Source organism: Ipomoea triloba, chromosome 7, assembly GCF_003576645.1.
Source record: "Ipomoea triloba cultivar NCNSP0323 chromosome 7, ASM357664v1".
Lineage (NCBI taxonomy): Eukaryota > Viridiplantae > Streptophyta > Magnoliopsida > Solanales > Convolvulaceae > Ipomoea > Ipomoea triloba.
Genome location: NC_044922.1, coordinates 20,591,178 through 20,605,818, shown reverse-complemented (window position 1 = coordinate 20,605,818; position 14,641 = coordinate 20,591,178).

Genomic DNA, 14,641 nt, shown 5'->3' with positions numbered 1-14,641 from the left:
AAAAAAAAAAAAAAAAAAAAAAAAAAACAAGCTGCAAACAATGTTGTGAACAAATCAATACTGTATGCCAGCCGAAGTAGTAGAAAGAAAGCGTAACGCATGTGCCACGTTGCTCGTACAACAAAATATGGAAAAAGAAAAAGAAAAGACAGACAGATAACAGTGTCGCCACTCCCCTCAACCCTACGACCGATAAAAAAAACCACCATGTAGAATGAAAAAATAGCCCCAAACACGAACGCATGCACTAGAAACCCCAAACAGATGAAAGAAAGAAAAAAAACGAAACCAAAACGCAAAACCCTACTTCCACTTGTCGTCTCCATCGCCTGACCAGAATGCTGAGGTTGTCGACTGGCTCTACCGGTGTCTGCCATTACTACACCGTGCGCCTTCCAAACTGCAACCACCAACTTCGGCTTCTGCTACCTCTCCTCTAGTAAGAACAAACAACCGGCGCCTTCGCCAACACCAAGAAATGAAAGGACTTTGTTTGGATTGAAGATTGAAAAAGAAACGTATTGGAAAACTGATTTCTTGTGTGAATAGGTAACTCAAGAGTCACAAGAATTAAACTACGCAGTAGCTCTTAATTTCGTTTGCAGACTCTCAATTTGTTCATTGTTTCGATTTAACCTCCGTAACAATTTGGGAATTATTGTCTTTGATCTTGAACACATTGGTGGGTCATACCAGCTTACAAATCCACATCCACCAACACGCATTCCCTGAACCACGGCTGGAGAAGGAGACCAGCCTTCTCCGGCCGAACGTGACCGGCGCCGGTGTCTCTAATTTTGATTTGGTCAGAGGTTCGCCGAAATTTGGAGTGTCCTGCAATTACAGGTCACAAATGAGTTAATGTGTTTATTTGCTCCAAAACAATAAGTTTGAGGGCCTAATTGGAGCTTTTTGAAATTGGAGGGCCTAATTGCACAATGCACTATTGTTTGAGGGTCTATTTGACCCTTATCCCATATTTTTTCAAATTTTTAATAGTTTGAGTAGCTTAGTTGGTTGAGCTTTGAACTTGATGTTAGAAAGTCTATGTCACAGATTTAAATTTCATTAGCAACACTTATTCTTATTTTATCACTTTTATGAATCATTTATTTAACAAATTAAATGCTTCAACTAAAAGAAATAAAATTAAAAAGTATTTATGAATATAGTGTTATTCAAATTATTTTATCTAATTGATTATGTTTCATATTTTGTCATAAATATTTTCACCTCACTCAAGTATATTTTTGGCTCCGACCTAACTATCATGTATTTTAACCTTATTATGATTGTTTGATATTTTGTCATTGACATTTTTAACGTAATTTAAATTTTACCCCACTCAGTCAATTTTCTAGCTCCATCCCTGTAAAGAGGACTTGTATTCAAGCTCTTTGATATATTTTGTTCTAAATTGCTTGCAATATAAAGAATAACTTATATTGGCTTGGGTCACTCAATAAGTTTTGGACTAGTTCACATGAACTACCGAGTTTAATGGTTTTGACTTTTGAGGGCAAATACAAAGTCTACCTTGCATTGTGAAACTTAGTTCAAAATAGCCTTCAGATTTTGTGGATGTAGTTGGCATATTCTGTATGTTTAACATATTATGTGTCTGCCGATAACAAATTTTGTACATGTAGTTAACAATTTATGCATCTATAATTACCATTATATGTGTATGTAGTTAACATGTTATATATGTTCCTTCAATTTATTTACAAATTCATAAACGATTAACTGCAGATACGAACAATTGCAGACACATAATTTTTGGATAAGAGTCTACAATACAAGTGAACGATGATTCATGGTAAAACAATTGACTTTGGAGCTATCAATTTTGTCCTAACTCATTAATTTTTTTTTCTTTTTTATCTTCTTGAGTTAGTCCATTAGTTTTGAGCTAAGATTAATATCTCCCGTCGTAGTTCTTGTGTACCAAATTTGTTGTAACTAGACATCAAATATAATTTTAATAGATTTTTTAGCCAAATTTTAATTAATAAATACATCATTTAAAAAAAAATATATATATATTTTGTAACTGGTCATCAAATATAATTTTTAATAGATTTTTCTATGGTATGACATCGGTATTGATACTATCGTGTACATCCAAGCATTGTACAATAAAACATAACGTATATGAAATTAAAGCATGTGCTCCATCTCAACTAAAAGGCTAAGCTGATCGTTGGACTGCACATATTATATATTTATGCTCACACGCTCCCTCAACGTGTGCGGTGGATTCCAAGCGCAACACGTGGAAGTATCTTTTTGAGGGTGAAGCGGAGATTCGAACCCATGACCTTTTTGCGCAACACATGGAAGTCTCTTTTTGAGGGTGACGCGGAGATTCGAACCCATGACCTTTTTGCATGGCTCTGATACCAAATTGAAGCATGTGCTCACATCTCAACTAAAAGTCTAAGCTGATAGTTGGACTGCACATATTATATTTATGCTCACATATGATAATATCTAATAATATCGGCATGGTAAAAAAAATCTTAATTATAACAACTTAGGTTAAGTTTCAATTTTTATAACTTTGATTCATGGGAAAACAGTAACTATTACTTAAAAGTGTGCTTTGTGTAAAAGTTCATCTTGTGACCCTAGTAAAAAAAGAGTCACAATAAAGTAAACTATAAGTTAAGTTGTCCAAGAAGTTAAGACCAATACACAATTCACTCATAATCAAACATAAAATTTTTTAGTTATCAAACAAATTATCTTACCAACTACTTTATTGCATATAAACTACATTTTGGTTGAACGTATCAAAACATGAGTACATTTTTATTGCTATAGCTTAATTAGTACCAAACATTATAATAACATTGATAAAGTGTAGGTAACCGGAAGTCAAATATCAACTACCAGATGCCAAATATCAAATGAATATAATGATAGGCCTATTGAAATAGTGCTTTTAGGTCTACTCTACCTGTGGTCTCCTTTAATGAGATATTGTTTAATACGGATTACAATTTAAATTCTAAAATATGATCATTAAATTTCTAAGTTGAGTTGTAATAAAATGTATAAATGTGCAATCTCACTGGTATAAAATTTACCATAAAAATTGACAATACACGTACACTATTAAACAAAAAGATGGCTAAAATCGCACAATAGATCAAATATGAGTATTGGAGTCAATCTTTCACTTGGTAGCTCATTGAGCCACCCATATTGAAAAAATCGCTACGCGCTCCTCAAGCGCCCGGTGGCGCCTAGGCGGCCATATATATTTTTTTTAATTTTATTTTTAATTACAAATTTTTTTAGTTTTTTTTAAAACATTTTTAGGCCTAATAATTATAAACTATTTAATAGTTAATAATAAAATATTAAATATTAACCTAAAAAAATCTAGAGTTTGAATAATTTAGAGTTATTTCTCTCAAAAAAATGCCGTTTTGATTGAAATAACCCATTTAAAAAAAAACCAATAGCTAATCGGTCATCTAGGCGGACTAGTCGGTGTCTAGGAGGCCTAGGCGGTCAAAGCCTAAGCGGCCTAGTCGATCGGCCGCCTAGACCACTGATTATGGTGATACATACGCTAGGCAGCGGCCGACGCGTAGTACCTAGGCGTTGATTAATCGGCACCTAGCTAGGCGATATTTTTACAACACTGAATGTTAATTCAACTCAGTATAGCACTTGAGTCGCACCAATATCAAATAAACTAAACAACATTGAAATATGAGTAACATGAGAATATTAAGGGTTAATACCGTTTAAAATTTGTGAGTATAGTGGTTTTGTCATTTTGATCTCAACTTTAAAATTAATCAGTTTTAGTCTTTTAAGTATGATTTTTGCTACTTTTGGTCCATCGCCAACTTTTGACAGTTTAATTGAGAAAAGGTAAAAAAAAAAAAAAGAAAAAAAAAAAAACGTAATTTTATCATCCAGTCCCCTTAAATTATCCCAAATTCAAAGAAAAAAAATCTGAAACCATCCAAATTTAGGAAATCCTAAAATTAGTCACACTAGTAAACATATATTTTTGTTGTGTATCTTAATTTGGGATGATTTAGGATTCTTTTTCTTCGAATTTGGGATGATTTAGAGGGGTTGGGTCATGAAATTACAATTTTTTTACCTTGCCTTAAATTGTCATTTGACAAAAAATCTACCAACAAATGACTAAAATTGATAGAAATTAAAATCAATACTTGATTTGTCAATTTTAAAGTTGATGACTAAAAGTGACATGCAATGGCACTATTCTTTTGGAAGACTACGAATGGTAATAACTTGAATAGTAATCATTAAAACGGTTAAATTTATATAATTCTTTAAACAATCTTGAATGATATATCAAACATGTATTATACATAATATTATAAACGGAAAATCATCCTAACATATTTTAAATAACTATGATTCTGTTAACAAAATTGTTACTACTCCTTTCTATTAATAATAGTAAGTATGATAATTATTTAATGTTGTAAAATTCTCTTTACCTATATATCTTTAATTTTTTATTAAAAAAAAACATGTAAATTAATTGTTCTTTGTTATCGTTACAGTAATTAATGATGACTAAAAAGCTATATTAAATATCTTCAAAAATAAAAAAGAAAAAGCTATATTAAATTCAATTGGATTAAATCTGAACAACCAAGATTAGTATTTAATCCTACCTAAATCGGGCATATTTCTTGTCGGTTGGGATGAAATTGTAACCTTTTGACGGCCGTCCTTTGATTTGGACGAACACAAAATATTTTAAACTTTTGAAAGAATCAAATTGCAATCATTAAAACCCATCAAATTACAAATTGTTGTGATGTCAATTTTAGACTTCTTCCATCAACTGATATGAATGCAGTGTACACAGCTGAAATGGAGAATGTTTGAGACACAATTAGCATGATAAGTTTTGTCAGAAATGACATTCATTTATTATTTATTTAATGATTTCTAAATTTGATGATAAATTAAATAAAATATATTATATTGACAAAAAATTATATGAGATCATCTCACGGATCTTTGTCCGTAAGACGAGTCAGGTCAATATGAAAATATAATACTTATACTGAAAAGTTATAATACTAATTAGGAATAAAGTATTTTTAAGGGAAAATATAATACTTTTAAAGAAAAATAAAATATTTGATTTAAAAGTATTACATTTTTTCTCAAAAGCTACTACATTTTTTTCTTATAAATAACAAATACTTTATTATTAATTAGAGTTAATACCATAAATATAATGGTCCCCTAATTATTGGGCTAGTACTTCTTTTAGTCTTCAACCTTCCATCCGAATAAAATACGTACCTTGATTTTCACTTTTGACCACAAATAGTCCTCCGTTAAAATTTATGTTAAATGTGTGTTAGATCTAGGGGTATTGAAGGTAAAAATATTATCGGGGTATATTGAGATTTGAATAGTAATAGTGGAATACAACGAGTAATCAGTACAAGAGTGTTCGTGTGTCAAAATCAAGTCCCCATCCTCTACCACAAGTCTGCTACTTATACTATGGCTGCAACGACTCTTCTTCTAGTGAGTGTAACGGAGTGCTGGTAATGGTGAGCTACATTGAGTGCTGGTAATGATGAGCATTCATTGAGTGTTGGGTCGTGATAATGGAGTGCCGTTGGAGTAATTATCATCCCATCAATATGTCGTCTTTGTGTAACGGGTGACCGTTTGTTGCCTTCGGGTCAGGTGCTGATGCCCAATTATCCTGTCAGGTATTATCGTCAAATCAATTTATATGATTATGATTAATCTTTTAGAGAATTATGTGTGTTAATTTAATATGATTATGATTACCTCTTTTAGAGAATTATATAACAACATAATTAATTTCAAATATTAATAAAAATTAAGTTAATAAATATAAAAATCATAATGTAAAATGTAAAGTAAAATTATTATAAATATATAATTATTATCATATGTTAACCTAAAATATTTCTTAGATTAAAATCTCTGAAAGATCATTATTTATTATTATTATTATTATTATTATTATTATTATTATTATTATTATTTTATAAGTACAATTATCAGATAGTTAAAGAAATCAAACAAATTCATAGATGAAACAATTTATGGTATATGTTGATAAATTACAATAAATAAATATTTATTTTGAAAATCTAAAAATAGAATTTATTGTTGACCAATGAAGTTTAATAAACAAGCTTAAAAAAACCTTTTCACAAATATAATAAATGATTAAAAATAAATAATCTTAAATTTACATTCTAATATATATTCAACTCCTTATGTGGTAATATTTGATTGGATATTATATTATTTGTATTTAATTGATTATTGAGTAATTTACCTTTTTAACTTGTTGTAGGATTGACGAATTAATGAACAATATAGTAGGGACATGGTTGGGGTGGAGTATAGTTCAAAGGATTTCCCTCATGGTGTGGGTAACCATGGGGATGCATATAAGCACTCATTGGCAAGCTTTCAATTGATTTGAAACAAAAATTCCTTGCACAAAGCTTAGCCAACAACAAATCTTTTGCAACTAGAAGTAGTTGCAAGTGAGCAACAAGATATTCAAGACAATTAAGCTCACTTCTTCAATCAAGTAGCAAATCACGAAAACAAAACAAACAAAAAAAGAAAGCAATTCAAGAACTTTTAACAATTAACTTCAAAAATGTCAACACAATTTAAAACCGTTTGCCATTCCCAGCAACGACACCATTTTGAAGGTGTAGTTTATGGTGAGGGTGTAGGTGTAATGTAGGTGGTAAAACAAAGAGTCAAGGCTCTCCGAGTGTCGGTCTCAAGGATGGCAAATTGGAATTGAATAGCGTGTTGGCATTTAGGATGTTAAGAAATAAGAGTTACAAGAACTAGCTAGAAACAAGAGAATGACAAGGCATAGGTTGGAAAAGGTACTAAACATTATTAAAACAAAATTAAAGCACAGCGGATGGGGCTATGATACATCGGAGCTTGCATTATTTGGCTACGGAGAGGTTTGAATTACCTATTGGTCTTACTAAAGGGACTCGTTATACAATCCCGAGTGACGTCACACTCGAGCTCCCAATCCTCAATCGGTTGGAAAATTTTATCAAACACCTTGCCTACGAGTTCCCTCTGGTCCCGGATAGAGTGCGGGAGATGTGAGTATCTAGCTTTCACCCATTTGCGATATCTTGCCAAATGGATGATCTTAGACTCTTTGAGAGATCGGGGCCCCGATCCAACAATATCAATCACAACATGCACACAATCTAGCAAGATCAAACGGAAATCAAGTCTCATTTGGACATCTCAAATCACAAATGCAAAGCTCTTTCAATCCTAGCCCTACCCTAGGATCTAGCCACTCATGGGCTTAGCAAACATCATCTATCATTCAAGATCAAGATTAAAATAACAAGATAGTAAGAGATGCAAATGAAATCAAAAGAAGAAGGGATTCAACAAAGGAATTGAAAAGCAATAACAAGAAAAGTAAAGGAATATACCAAATGAGAGCAAGCAATCAATCCATCATTGAATCTCCTTTCAATCTTCTTTCTCTATCTAGGATTTCTAACCCTACTCCTAATCTAACATTGAGAATGTGAATAATGAGGTCTCCCCTGAAAAATCCTAACTAGCCTTCTTAAATAGACTTCCCAAAATTGCTCTTTTCAATTTTCCTTCCGCGTGTCGCGTCCACGAGCTCATCCATGCATGGATGCTCACGTGGATGCGCACTGGAATTCATCCACGAGTAATCCACGCGTGAACACTACGTGGACCCAAAATTAGCCTTTCTTGTCTTTTTCTAGGTTGTAGCCCTTGAAGTTTTGGTTCCATAGCAACTTGCCTCACCTCATTTGGACACTCCTAGCTCCGGTTACGCCCGTTTTACCGAGCTATCGCCGGAATGCCCTACGAAATATCAGCTTTGTGCAATTTATAGCAAACACACCTGCAATTAGTCCCTAAACCTATATGCGATGAAATTGAGCTACTCTAGCATGTTTTAGGCCTAAAAGACATCAAATGTAGCATATTATACTCCTAAATACCCCTCAACATAGGACTATCTTTGGCACTTATCACTTCACTTCTTGATCATCATGATCTTTCTTGAAGAACAATAAAAGAAGGATCTTTGCTTGAAATCTTGAAGATGAAATGAAGGCCAATCTTTGAAGGAGAAATTGAAGGAAATGGCGTGAAGAAGAGTAAGGGAAGAGAGAGAGTGTGTGATCTCTAGATAAGGTTAAGTCTTGAATATATACCACAATACATATATACATATATGTATATATTAGGGTGAAAGATTTAATTAAAGAATGAGCTTGGATCTTTATATATAATAATTCTACGTACAAGAATAATTATTGGGCCAAATGATTCATCTCTTAAATAAATGAACACATAGAATAAGGAGAAAACCCATAATATTAGGGATTAAATGTCTTAGAAATAATATATATTTACTAGTATAAGGAATTGGGCTTTTGATTTGGAATTACCTTAGAAAATATTCTTAATTCAAGAATTGGGCTCACTAGAAAGAATGGATTTAATTTTAGAAAATAATCGTGGAGGGTAATTCCGAAATAATTTATTACGGGGTATCACACTCTACTCCCTTTAAAAGGAGCTTCATCCCCGAAGCTCAAAGCCAATCGGGAACGGAATTATGTCAACAAAATGAAGGTTAAGGGCGCTCAATGACGCAAAGATGATAACAAGCAAATGCGGATTCATGAAGAAGGATTGGATATCAAAAAATGAGTTCGAAAATGGATTAGGAAAACCAAGCCAAAGAATATGTTGGGAAAGAGTCCCACTCACCACTCTAAGACTTCAATCTAGCTAATGCCGAACACTAAACTACCCAATCCTCAGCGAGAGAAATAGCACACAACCTAAAAAGAATTCTACCTAAAGCTTAAACTTGCCTACCTTGCTCAAACAAATCTGGAAACGCTTCATCATCACATCCTCCATATCCTAGGTCGCTCCTTTAGCCACGCGGTTGGATCACATCGCCTTCACGGACTACACAAAAGTTCTTAACGGCTTCACTTCATAACATAGAGCATCTTCAAAGGTTACGACTTCAGGCTGGATATCATGAAGCACATCATGCACATATTTCTTTAGTAGCAAAACGCGAAACGCATCATGCATCTGGTCTAACTTGGTCGGCGTATGACTTCTATCGGTCATGGGCGGCTTTCATTCTTTCTCTAATCAACTCAACTTTTTCGATGACACTTGTAGACACTACGGTCCTAAGATTACCCGATTTACCAAATCTTCCCAACCGAACGGGCTTCTATGCTTCTTTGTTTTGACCTTCTGACCACTTAGGCATTTACTTGCAAAATCTGCCACCTCTTTCGCCATACTCGACTACCAAAATGGTTTCTTGACACCTTTGCCATCAACCAAACTTACTCTTCTTCTTATTTAGTTCTGCATCTTCAGATTGTCCACTCTTGATCTCGACAAGCGCAGGTGGCACAACTCTCATGCCATATAACCTGATGTTGGCTCTCAATGAAAGCACCAATGACGGTAAGAAGTGTTACCGGTATGTATTATTAATCTTAGTATAGTCAATAGTACAATAGTGTTGTCTAGTAATTTTGCGCGTCCATCTACTACAATGTGATTTTCCTTTTATATTCTCGACTACAACGACTCTTTGTCAATGTAACAGATGCTTCCTCTTCAATGTGCACTAAGTGGCCTCTTCAATGTGTACTAAGTGGATAATAATACCAAGGAGCCGTTGGAGTGGCTCCTCCTCTTTAATGTGTAACGGTGGCTATTTGACTCCCTCATTCGCTTGTTCATCTGCCTTCGGGTCCTACATATGGTTCTGGGTTGGGTACTTACCCAATTACCCTGTCATTATCGATTGAGTGTTTGTCAACGAAAGTGATCAATATTTTTTTAAATATTTTTTTGCTTGTTTTTTTGTGTGTATAGTATTTCCTATATTTAAATGTTGGTGTATATATACGCATTTTGGATAGTATGTGCATCCAATTGTGTTGGTTGTGCAACCTAGTGTTGTGAGTTTTGCATTGTAGGCTAGTGACGTGTACACTAGTGCACTTAGTGCGGTGCATCGTAGGACATTGGGATGTCTATATTAGGATGTGGTGTTGTGTTTGAATGCACAATCAGAGAATTATCGATGCACGACATTCGGTTTATGGATGCACAACATTCTATATATGAATGTGCGATCAAAGTAATATGAATACATAGCTTCGGCCAAGCTAATAATCAAATCAGAGAGTTATCAATGCACCAATACACGACATTTTGTATAGGAATGCACCACAGGGCTAAGCTAATAATCAAATACTACTCTACAGCAAATCAACAGGTTCAATAAACCCGTTGGACTCAACGGGTCTAGTGAACCTGTTAAACAGACCCGTTGGTCCAACTAGATTGCTCAACGAGTCTATTAAATCAGTTAGGGAGTCGTTGACTAATCAAATTGTCCTTTGCAACAGCTTCCTTGCCCTTTATCCACGCTAATTATTACTTTTGATCACAACCATAGATTGTATGATTTCAATGACCTACATTACACCACACATTTTCACCTGGGGAGTGAATCTCTCCTGAACGATGGACATATGCACACACACAAAAATAATATACATATGTTTCAATTATAGATAAAGTAATCTAGTTGGTATGACACATGGTTGTTATATTATGTTAAAGGTGACGATGTTGAGACATGTTGACTACAAGTTCAATAGAAATTTAATTTGTGAGATTTATTTATAAATTTGAAATCTACTTATAGTTGAGTAATTTAATATTTATATTTATAACATGTGATTTCTTGTGAGCTTTTATTATGATTTATGAATTCTATAAATTATTTAACTTGATTAATTTTTTTTTGAAAATATTTAACTTGATTAATTAATTTATATAAAATATATTTTGTGTTTCAGTTGTTAAAAAAATTAAATGATATTTTACTTTTTTTTTAAATCATTAAATCATCTAGTCAATGTTATTTAAAAGTTTCTATTGTATATCATTGTATTCAAATTATTTTAGAAAAACAAGAAATATATCTAACTAAAATAAAAATATTTATACATATTATATCAATATAGGAGACGTATGATATATAATGTTTTTTATATTCGAACCATTTTGTAACTATGTTTCATATTTGTTATGAATATTTTATTACATTTTGAAGTATTTTGATTTATAGTCATCAATCAAGAAGATTTTTAGCTTCGTCCTATTTGTAAGTTCTATTTTACAATTTTTTTATTAATAACTAATTTTTTTATTTATTATGATAACAATGTTATTGTTTGTAAGCATATTTAATTTTAAATTGTTTATTCATTTTTATAATATATAATTATTTATTTATGAAGAGATTGATGCAGTTATTGATTATTTTACATTTAGTAAAATATCTAATATCTTTTCATTATTATTATTATTATTATTATTACTATTATTATTATTGTGTATGTAATACTTTTAAAAACTTGTGAATATTATTTTCAAGTTATTTGACATTAATATTTATTTCCTTATGTAATTTAAATTTTAAGTATGAAAATATATGAAATTCCTATTTTTGATATGCCCCGGGCCTATAAAATTATAGAATCGGGCCCGTGTACAAGTCTTGGGCAAATTATGCTGTGGACCCAGGTCCACCTTGTAAGGTGGACCTGGGTCCAAAACTACGTTGTTTTTGTCTTTTTTTTTTTTTTTTTTTTAGTAAACATATTGCTGAATATAGAGTTGTCCAAAAATGTGTGAATGTAGAGTATAGAAATCGTGAATGTAGATTTATGATTGTGTGAATGTAGAGTTGCCCAAAAATGTGTGAATGTGGAGGTTTCAAATTGTGAATATGGAGTATAGAAATCGTGAATGTAGAGTTATGCATGTGTAAATCTGTAATAGAATTAAGAAGTTCTAGCAACTTGTAGCCCTGCATGCAATGTATGAATGTAAAGTTCTCAAGTTGTGAATGTGGAGTATAGGACCTGTGAATATAGAGTTTTGAATGTGTGAATGTGAGTTTACAAATTGTGAATGTAAAGTATAGTTACTAAACATATAATCCTGTAATGTGTGAATGTGGAGTTTACAAATTGTGAATGTAGAGTATAGTGTATGTGAATGTAGACCCATGTCCACCTTACAAGGTGGACCTGGGTCCACAGCATAATCATTGGGCAATTTTTGCTGTGAAACTTAAATACAATGTACATTTTTAATATATTAAAAGTACATTATTTGATAATTTATAAAATAAAATACAATATCAAAAAATGTATTTTATGTAAATAAATAATGTATTTTTAGTATATAGTTAAATTATAATCCACACAATTATGTGGACCATAGACCATGGTGCATGCATGAAATAATGATTCCAAGTCTTGGGAATTGTTATTGACAGAGATCTTGTGGCTCCGATCCGATTTAGAAGCATGGAGGGGAGAAAGTAGTACAGACAGCAAGAAGCTACATCTCAATTTCGTATTAGCTGCAGCGTATATTCATCATCATCACAGATCCGACCCACATTTGACATTATTTCATGTCATAATATGCATGGAGAATCCTAAACAAATTTCGTACAACTATGTTGTTACGTGCTCTTAAATTAGAAAACTGATGGGGTAAAATATAATGTCCTGCTTATTTTCACGCACTTTAAAAACATTAAGGTTCATTGAACCCAAGGTTATGCAGGGCCTGATGCTATTGTTTTATAGGTCCGAGGTATGACGAAAATAAAAAAAGCCGTACTTAAAGTTAGCATTATATCTAAAATTTAAATTACATAAAGAAAAGAAATACTAATGTCAAATAAATTGAAATAAGATTTGTAAATTTTTTTAAAAATTTTACATACACAACAATATAATAATCATAAAAAATTTATAGGTGTTTTTCTAAATGTAAAATAATCAATAACTACATCATCAGTTGCTTCATAAATAAATAATTATAGTTAATAAAAATGTAAAAAATTTAAAACTAAAAAAGTTTACAAACAATAATATTGTAATCATAATAAATAATAATTTAAGTATTAATAAAAACTTATAAAACAAAACTTACAAACAAGGCGAAGCTAAAAATATTTTTGACTGGGGGCGAGAAATCAAAATATTTCAAAATGCAATAAGAATCATTAATAACAAATATGAAATTAAACGTAATTAACTTGATAAAATGATTCGAATAGAAAAGATATTATAAATCACACATATTTTATATCGATATGATATTTATAAATACTTTTTCTTTTATCTATATCAATTTCATGTTTTTCTAGAGTAATTTAAATACGAGAACATATAATAGAAATTTCTAAATTATATTGACTAGATGATTTATAAATATAAAAAAAACTATTTTCTAATTTAATTTTTTTTCCACAAATGAATCACAAAATATATTTCAGGTAGCAGATTAATTAATCTAGTTAAATAATCTTTACAATTCATAACTGATTATAAACCACACAAAAAAATACATGCAAAAAATATAAGTATTAAATTACTCTTCTAGAGTGTAGGGGAAAATGAGAAATTTATTAAAAGTGTGGTTATAAATATACATATTAAATTACTCTTATATAAGTCTAGGGGAAAAAAAAAAAGCTCTTTTAGAGTGTAGGGAGAAAATTTAGAAGTGTCGTTATAAATATAAGCAAGTATCAAATTACTCTAAGTGAAAATTGATGTTTTAAAAATGATATTAAGAGGTCTTTAACACATGACTTTTGAAATAATAACCATATGGCATACCAACTAAGCTGCTTTGTCTTAATTTATTTAATACGTGTGTTACAAACACACACATATGGAGATGGGGTGGGGGTGGACCCCCTCCTAGCATGGGCCTTAGATAAAGGCCCAACCTGCCCTTGCCCTGGGTTGTGAGAAAGCAAGTGTAAAATTTTCTATTTAATAAGTGTGAAAATGATCATGTCAATACTAAAATAAATTAAATAAAAATAATAATTTAACTATATGGTGGCTTCTTGTGGTCGTTGTGGACACTAACACTGATTCTCCCATCTAATGGGTTATTAGGTGATTTATCTCTCCACTATCATGTAAATAAGTTTTACTATGGACCATGGTTCAAAACGGTGCTACTCAAACTGACTGGGTCGATTGGGCCGAATAGATCCATATGCAAAAGAATCAATGATCTTGAATTCGTATCATGTGACTTGACTCGAACGAAGATTTGATTTGCTTCCCCTTTTGATAGGCTTCACAAATCTTGTCTTTGTTGAAGGTCACTTTTGGTAGTCCCTCTACCAGATTTCCTCTAGCTAGCTTGTTAATGGCCTTGAAGTTGAGGTGGTTAAGCTTCTAATGCCATTCCCAACTTAGGTCATTTGTATTCTTAGCTACTAGGCATACATTTGGCTTAGCCGACTTCCAAGCAACTACGTATATGTTATTCTATCTTTTTGCTAATAAAACTATTTCTCCATCTGCTTCATTGATTACACAGCATTGGTCTTTGGAGAATTCTACTTTGTAGCCCTTGTCACAAAACTGACTTGTGATGGGTAGATTGAACTTTAACCCTTCGACATATGAGACACTTCGAA